Genomic DNA, 9,271 nt, shown 5'->3' with positions numbered 1-9,271 from the left:
AAAAAAAAATGTATGTTGCCTAAGTGTTGAGTACCTTTTGGGCTTTTATATAGTGGGAGAATTAGTTGGCAGTTGGGTATTAAATTCAATCCTTTTTTTTTCTTTGGTACATAATTACATAAATAGGGTTTTGTTCTATACCTTTTTTTAATACTAACCGTTAGTATTAAGTAATTACATAGAGTTATAATAATCAAATTTAAAGTTTCAGAGTATCAATAATAAAACTTGTTTAATAAAATACACTTTTATAATAAAATATTTTTTATGGAGTGTATCATCTCAACAAAAATCAAATACTATGAAGCGGAGAGGGTATCGCCGTTATGATTAGAAAATAACATTCAGCAAAAATGGTACAAATATTTTGATAATGTATAAGCGTTTCTAGAGACATCTATAATTTTGTGATTTATCAGATAATGAATCATCGATTCTAAGTTATCTCTAGCGATTAAAATTTTAATATTATAGGTTTAAAATTATATATATATAAATATATATATATATATAATCGATTAAAATGTTAAAAGTGCTACCAATTATCGCTCAGAGAAGTTTGTTATCTAATTTTAGAAAGAAAACTAAAACAACATAAATATATCATTCAAATTTCTACCCTCGCGTTGAGAGATGCACCCGATGCATACGGTACAACCATCAACATGCACAAAACCACAAAGCATGCAATTTTCCCACCCATTTTTTTAAAAAAAATTCTTAGAAGAGAATTGTATATTTAGAGAAAAAAAATGTATGTTGCCCAAGTGTTGAGTACCTTCTGGGCTTTTATAGAGTGGGAGAATTAATTGGCAGTTGGGTTATTAAATTCAATCCTTTTTTCTTCTCTTTCGTACATAATTACATAAATATACTCCCTCCGTTTCATTTTGCTTTTAACACTTATATTTAAAAAAACGTAAGATTTTATTTTTTACCAAGAGGGTTTTGTTTCTTTTAAAAAAATAACTAACCTTATTAAGTATCAAATAACTCCATAAAGTTATATAGTCAAATTTAAATATTATTGAATATGTGTGCATAGGGGCCTAGGGAGATATCGGTGAAGATGAGGTGTGTTGGAAGACATGGATGTTAAGAAGTTTGATGACGTAAGCTTTACAGAAAATTAGTGAGCTAGCTTTTGAGGTTAAGTAAGACCCAGATATCATATCCCAACATGGTATTCTAAGATCGAATCTCATCGTCATTTATATCAAAAAAAAAATTTCAAGTTTGACCTGAAAAATAAAACCAGACCTTCATGTGAGGAAGCATGTCGAGAATATAATTATAATAATAAAAATGTATTTTGTGTAGCAACTTAAACTTTTATATCCTTGAGACCAGGGACGGATCCAGAATTTCCATTAAGGGGTTTAAAAAAAAAGAGTAGTGCCTAAGATAAGATCTTGGACCCTCAAGATTAGTTTTGAATCTTCCTCATTCACTAAACAAACCTTAAATTTACATTTAGGAGGTTTAAAATTGCTAAATAAACATAAAAAAATCCTTAAATATACCATATAATTTTTTACTGAGGATGCTCGGGTGAATTTCCTCGGCAACCTTTAGGTGCGCCCCTTCCTAGGACCTCCCAATTGCTTTATGATTTCAGATTGAAGTTGTTCTCATGGTGTCTTCCATATGGAAGAAAATATTTTTAAGAAAAATAAGTGAATTTCTTACTTATTCGAGAAATTATTCTTCTACAAATTTTTCTTATATATAATCTTGGCATATACTATAAGTTGTGTAGCCTGGGATACAGAGGTATCGATGAAGAAAAGATATGTTGAGGATATGGGAGGACAAAACTAATATTGAATTTAATGTTCGAAACTTGTTTTTCATACTTTTATTAGGAATATCATTTTCCTCATCTTTTTACTGAACTTGTTTTCAAAAAAAATATTTTCTAAGACTTTTGACTAATAAATAAATAAGAAAATTCGAAAATTAATTGATCTGTGCTTAATCTAATGATCAAACTTATTATGGCCCTGGCCTAAATTTGAGTTTGTTAATATTAGTTCGGTAGAAATTAATATAAGTATTGACCCAAACCAAAACACATGAATTAGGCCAAGATGACACATTTTAGCAGGAAAAAAACGTTTACACATCAAAAGTGGGTTATTTGAATTACATCTCCCAAGTAATATGCTACACAATTCTCAAATATCCCAACTCCCATTCACGAAAGAAGAATAGAGAAAAAAAAAACTTTACGAAAGAAAATTCATTAATTTTACCAGGTTACGTAAAGAAATTTTTAATTTTTCAGGAAAGACTTATTAAATACTCTTATTTGTTCACTTTTATTTGTTTAGTATTTTTAAAATAAATTAATTTTATTCGTCACTTTTGACATATCAAAGAAAGATATAAGATTTTTTTGTTAAGCTTTAATCAAAATGTTTTTTTCTTACATTCACACCGTTAGATGGGGATAAAGATCCGATCAAATATAATTAGGTCAAGTAATGTTCAATGTCTTTATAGATTCATGCTATGTGTGCTATATTATAATTTATAGTTGAAATCCATTTATATTATATACTCATCTTAATAATAAAAACAACAAAATTGTCAACTATTTTTATTTTGTGAGACGATCAAATAAATCAATATTAACACTATTCTTTTAGTTTCTTTCTCTCCGATATCGACTAGCACTATTATTTTTTCTCCGATTATTGCATTATTTCATTTTTGTTACTACTCTTTCTCCTATTTGTTGTGTACTACTTTGCATTTCGACTATCAAATGAATACATATTTTCAATTGATTGGTATGGTCTTCTCAAAAGGTATGAGCGGGTAAAAAGTTAGGAAGTTCACATATTTCCGTCAATCTTAATTTATTTATTTTTTGAAAATATTGGCTTGGGTACACTTAATTGATTTATTTGATCGTCTCACAAAATAAAAATAGTTGACAACTTTGTTGTTTTTATTATTAAGATGAGTATATAATTTAAATGGATCTCAACCATAAATCATAATATAGTACACATGACATGAGTCTACAAGGTCATTAAACATTACTTGACCTAATTATACTTGACCGGATCTTTATCCCTAAGGAAGGACTTTTGCACTTATCAAATACTGTTTAGTGGAGGAGAGACTGATGAGCTTGTTAAAATTTATAATACGAACCTAAGGACTTTTTTTAAATAAAAATTGTTGAGTCTATAATTAAAATGGGTAATATCAAGCCATCGACTAGAAATCAATATCAGATTCTTGTCGATTGCAGGGAGGTTAACTAATAAGCTCATGCTGATGAAGCTAGTGACTCAAGTATTTCAAGAACTTGATTATTTTTCAACTTTAGTTGTAATTTTTGTTCATTTGTAACGTCTGTTAAGTTATTTGTTTGGTAATTTATTTTAATGAACTTTGATCTTATTGATTTCATTTGCCAAGTGAATCGTGAGTTTTGTTTAAATGAAATGAATTTTTTTCATTTTCAATAAGTAGATAGATAATCTTCAAGTTATTTGATAAATAGATCGCAAAATTAATAATTAATATTATGATTGTTATATATTATATAGGTGCCAAAAAATCAAATAAACACATGCTTCAATTTACCATTGTGCTCCAAAATACAATAATCAGTGAATTTTATCCTTCCATTTTGAGGCTTAGGCCATGTCACTAATGTAGTCATATTTGTTGTCAATTTTATCAACTCTGCTTTGTTCAGCTTTTTTGTTCTCATGTTAAATTAGCCTATGACTTAATTAACACTTTCTCAATTCTTTTTCGTTTTTATTGAATTTGTAATGTTTTTATAAAAAAAAATAAAATTACCTATTACAATAGATAAAAAGATGCTATAAAATTTCTTTAGAGAAATTGTGTATATAATAACTTAAAAATTTATAAGTAATGAATCAATAATATAATATTGGTAAGTATTTCGCACAATTTATTTGCATGTTGTTTACGTTGACAGTTGCTGTGAGTGTATATAATAAAAAATTATTCAAAGGCTTAGCTACTCATCATGAAATGTATATGTTTCAAACATAATGTCATAGTTATATAATTAAAAATAATTTAATTTAAAAATTATTTAGCTTTAAAATTTTCTTTTTATCTTTAATTAATAAAACTTATAGTTGCATAAATGTGATTCGTTTTCGATCACAAGTTTCAAAAAAACTATGACAAACACAAAATGTCATGTAAACTAATAAGATAGATGGAATATGATTTATAACTAAGTCAAAATTGATATGCTGGTAGTCTAGACGTTACCTATATATATATATAGTAAGTTTGATTTTAATTATGATTAAACGAAAGACTCACTCAAACTTGCAACAATTCGTGCATGAATTGAAATAGTGTATCTTCTTAGAAAGTGTCAAAGTGTGGCTCATTCTTATGAGAGTTGCTAAACCTATAGCCATTGTCTACATTTCTCCAACCTATAAATACACATACATTTTACTCTGATCATCACATAAATTAAATCTGAAACAATACATACAAGTAAACAATACAAGAAAAAAATGGCTTCAAGTTATAGCTTGGTGTTTCTTCATCTGTTAGTCATGTTTTGCCTAGCAAACATTGCTTTTTCGGATTTGTCAGATGATTTCTACGATCATATTTGTCCCCAAGCTTTACCAACCATTAAATGCAATAAGGCAAGAGAGGCGAATGGGTGCCTCTTTGCTACGATTACATTTTCATGATTGTTTCGTTAACGTCAGTTTAATTTCTTTCTCTCCTAGCTATTTAGTTAATGTTTGGTACTTTAGTAATTGTTTGAGTTGCTGTTACCAATTATATATTGTAATAAATGCAGGGTTGTGACGCTTCCATTCTTCTTGATCAAACGGATACTATTGACAGTGAAAAAACTGCCCGTGCTAATAACAATTCTGCTAGAGGGTTTGAGGTGATTGATAGAATTAAATCAGAGGTTGATAGAGTTTGTGGACGTCCAGTTGTATCTTGTGCGGACATCTTGGCTGTTGCAGCTCGTGACTCTGTTGTTGCTGTGCGTATTACTCATTTTTTCACCTAATATATGTAAGCTAAAGTTAATTTAGTGTATAATTGAACTGATAAGTATTTTGTTACATTGACACAGTTACATGGACCAACATGGGAAGTTGAACTAGGAAGAAGGGATTCTACTACAGCAAGTAGAACCATTGCTGACAATGACATTCCAACACCGTTGATGGACTTACCTGCACTTATCGACAACTTTAAGAAGCAAGGTTTGGATGAGGAAGACCTCGTGGCTCTCTCTGGTGGCCACACACTAGGGTTTGCTCAGTGTTCCACCTTTAGGAATCGCATCTACAATGAAACTAAGAACATTGACTCCACCTTTGCAAGTCAACGTCAAGCAAATTGTCCGCGATTCCAATCTTGCTTCCCTTGATCCTACACCTGCTCTTTTCGACTCCAAATATTTTAGTAACTTGGTGTCCAAGAAAGGGCTATTGCATTCTGATCAAGCACTGTTTAGCGGTGGAGAGACAGATGAGCTTGTCAAAACCTATAGTACAAACCTAAGGACTTTTTCGAAAGATTTTGCTCAGTCTATGATTAAGATGGGCAATATCAAGCCGTTGACCGGGAATCAAGGCCAGATTCGTGTCGATTACAGGAAGGTGAACTAATTAGCAATGAAAATGATGCTGATAAAACCAAGTTTTTCAATTGTATTGTGATTTGTATTCATTTGTAAAGTTTATTGGTTGGTAATTTATTTTCCCTTTCGTTATTCTTTTGAGTGAATTAATTCTCTTTCGTTGTCAATAAGTTAATTGATTATCTTCCGTGTTGTTTGATATGTACATAGATAAAAAAAATTAGTAGCATAGATTAACTCTAACGTACAAAACAGAAAAGAAATAAAAAATTAAAACATTAATTATGTTTGTGTTTAGTTCCATTTAACTTCTTCTCTAGTGTATATTTTTAAAATTAACTCCAGCCACCGAGGAACAAGTCCTGTTTTGTTGCGGGTTGACATGGTCCCCTATCTTGTCGAAAATTATTTTTTATACGCATACATATTAAATCTTGATAATCTGGGTTATGGTTGAATCTGCGTATGGTAAATATAATACCTCGCATAGAATAGGCGATTTACGTGGTAATAAAGTAGAAACATGAAATTATGTCACGCAGAGCGAGTTAGAATATTGGTCGATTTGTCATGCCCCGTTTGTCATCCCTAGTAGAGAAATCCACTAGATGAAAAAAAAACATGGATTATAAGACTCATAATGGACTAAAGTTTTCAACTGATAATGTTTTGTCTGTTTACAATTAAACAAGTTTAGAACTTCAGCATGAAATACAAATTATCGAAAATATACCAATGATTGAATAATGACTAAAGCTTATTTTTCACAAAAAGGCCCATTAGCTCAGTTGGTTAGAGCGTCGTGCTAATAACGCGAAGGTCGCAGGTTCGAGACCTGCATGGGCCATTATTTTATTTTATTTTTGTATATTAACGCTAAATTGCAAAATTAAAGTGTATATCAAGCCTTTTTCTTATATATAGGTAAAGTGTATATCAAGCCTTTTTCTCATATATATATATATATATACACACACACCTGCATTGGTCATTATTTCAATTTTTTTTATATCAGCTCTAAATTGCAAAATTAAAGTGTATACAAAGCCTTTTTCTCATATATATAGGTAAAGTGTATATCAAGCCTTTTTCTCACACACACACACACACACACACACACACACACACACACATATATATATATATATATATATATATATATACACACCTGCATTGGTCATTATTTCAATTTTTTTTATATCAACTCTAAATTTGCAAAGTTAAAGTGTACACATTTTAATTTGCAACAATCATAATTTTTTGTAAATTCAAAAAAATCACGTGGACTGATAGGAAAAATAAGTATATCATTATGCATTAATGTAATCTTTCTCATAATGATCGACATAAAATTCCTACAAATCCCTTGACAGATAAAAAATTATTTCTTACTAATCAAATTAATGAAGTTTTAGTCTTTAGGAGAGCACTTCTTAGCTAGATACAATCGTAAGGATCGATGACTCAGAAACGCTTAACCTCTTATTATCAATAAGATATGCCGAAGGACGTGATTAGACGTTTAACCCCCTCGATATCGAGAAACTCGGTGATCTCAAAGCAACCAATCGATTGTTGGGTTTTATTTGTTCTGATTTCTTAATTACCATAAATATGTTTTTCTTTTACGATTTTTCTCGTATGAAAGAGTTGAGAACTCTATAAATAGAGAAATGTTCTTTCTGACTTAATTAGCATTCACAATGTAGTCTTAAGGGCTTTGAGAGTTTTGATTAGGGGAGAGAATTTATGGGTCACAAGCTTGTACGTTCTCACTTGTGTGAACCTCCCATGTATTTCGAGTGAATTGGTTGGGGTTGTTTCTCTCTGTATTTTGTACTCTCGTATTTATAGTGGATTGCTCATCTCCTTTGTGAACGTAGGTTGATTGACCGAACCACATTAAACATTTGTGTCTTTTGATATATTTCTCGTTTATCTTCTTACTCATGATCTTTCGAGGTTTGCTTTGCTAGCTTTCGCATTACACCTGCTTCTTTCGATCCTAACAACGACTTGTAAATGCTATTAATTAGATTTAACATAATAATATATTTAAAATAAATAGCTAATAAGTTAAATCGATAAACACATTTATAATATCGAACCATCGGTAAGCATCATATATATTTATAATTTTTTAAAAGAATGTCTAATTTAAGACAAAACTATGGCTGTCGGTGGGAATCTTTCAACGTCACGTTTCAATAAAAGTTTGGATTAACAAACATAGCAATTTTTCTATGACTTTTTGGGGATTATGTTTCCTGAAACTTACAAGCATGATCACAATATTAAATTTTGTGAACCATTTTATTCGAATATTAATTGTTAAAGAACAAATACTTTTTATTAATTTAATACTGAGCACACCTTCTTATTAACGGCGTCTCATTTTTATTAATAATTGGAACAGATATATATATATTAGATTAATATTATATAAATATTTGTCGATAATTGATGGTGAGAGTTTTTACTAATTCATTACAATATTGAATTGTATTGTTACACCTAATTCAATGTTTTAAATTATTAAAGTCGTGACTTTTTTTCTAAAAAAAAAAAAAGAAGAAAATTAAGTGTTCTTTTAGTATGCAATAGAAACAGTATTAAATGACAGGGAGAAATGTGACGTTTATGACCAAAAAAAACGACGTTTATTACGCAGTTAAGCTTCTAAAAAAAGGGTGTTTATCATATTTTAGATGAATTTTATATTTTATATTTAAATAAGAGAAAAAAATAAAAATATTATAAGAATGAGTTAAAAGTCAAATATTGAACGTCTTTTAAATTAGAATTTAAGATATTAAATTTGTACAAATTTCGAACAACATTCATAATATATGTTAACAGTTAAATCAAGACTCTTATTAAAAAAAATATTTTTAAAAAATAGAAAAATGTTCTCTCCGTGAAAATAATTAATTATCAGGTTTAATTTTTTTTCACGTCTACTAATTAATTGTCAGGTTTAATTTTTTTCACGTCTATTAAGAAAATAATAAGTCTCAAAATATAATATTATGCATACTTCCTTAATGCTAAAGTATAGTTAGAAACAATGGTCAACTTTAGCTTGATGAATTTATAATGTCATAATTATTTTAGTATAATCTTTTTAAGCTAAAATGACATTTTATATGGATTTTATTTTTCTCATCCTCCACATACCTCATTTTCACTTTCATCCGATATTTTCACCGCTCCACATGCTCACAACCATAGTATGTTTATATTTTGAGGATAATCGTGTTTATTTATATATCCAAGTATAGTCACTTAAAATTTATTAAATATAGATTTATAAAGTTGTTTGGATTATATTAAATTAATGAATATATTAGTCCAAATAAATATTATAGATTAGTATAATTGATTTAATTATTTAAATTCAATAAATATAAATATAATTAAAGTCCGCTCCATAAAGCTCATATGATATTTCACTTAAATCTGATTGGCCGAAGGGAGTCCTGATCCAATCGCAATTCCTCTATCCTAAAATTATAAATAGGGGTCTCATAATTCAGAAAAAAAGAATCGAGAATTTTAACAAGAAGTTATAGAAAGCTCGTGGATCAAAAACTGCAGATTTCTCTACAAGTTCAAGAATTCAAGCATTCAAGAATAATC

General features: G+C 29.1%; 1 non-coding gene and 1 pseudogene across 1 annotated transcript; both read left to right on the top strand.

The window, feature by feature from the left end:
- Nucleotides 1–4,532: 4,532 nt before the first annotated feature.
- LOC107001946 lies at nt 4,533–5,660 on the top strand (annotated as a pseudogene).
- A 745-nt stretch (nt 5,661–6,405) lies between these two features.
- Nucleotides 6,406–6,479, top strand: TRNAI-AAU. Its single transcript has one exon. It is a non-coding gene; the product is annotated as a tRNA-Ile (tRNA).
- The last annotated feature ends 2,792 nt before the right edge of the window (nt 6,480–9,271 follow it).

This window comes from Solanum pennellii, chromosome 10 (assembly GCF_001406875.1).
Source record: "Solanum pennellii chromosome 10, SPENNV200".
Lineage (NCBI taxonomy): Eukaryota > Viridiplantae > Streptophyta > Magnoliopsida > Solanales > Solanaceae > Solanum > Solanum pennellii.
The sequence above is the reverse complement of the archived record's forward strand: the minus strand, read 5'-3'. Positions and strand labels throughout refer to the sequence as shown.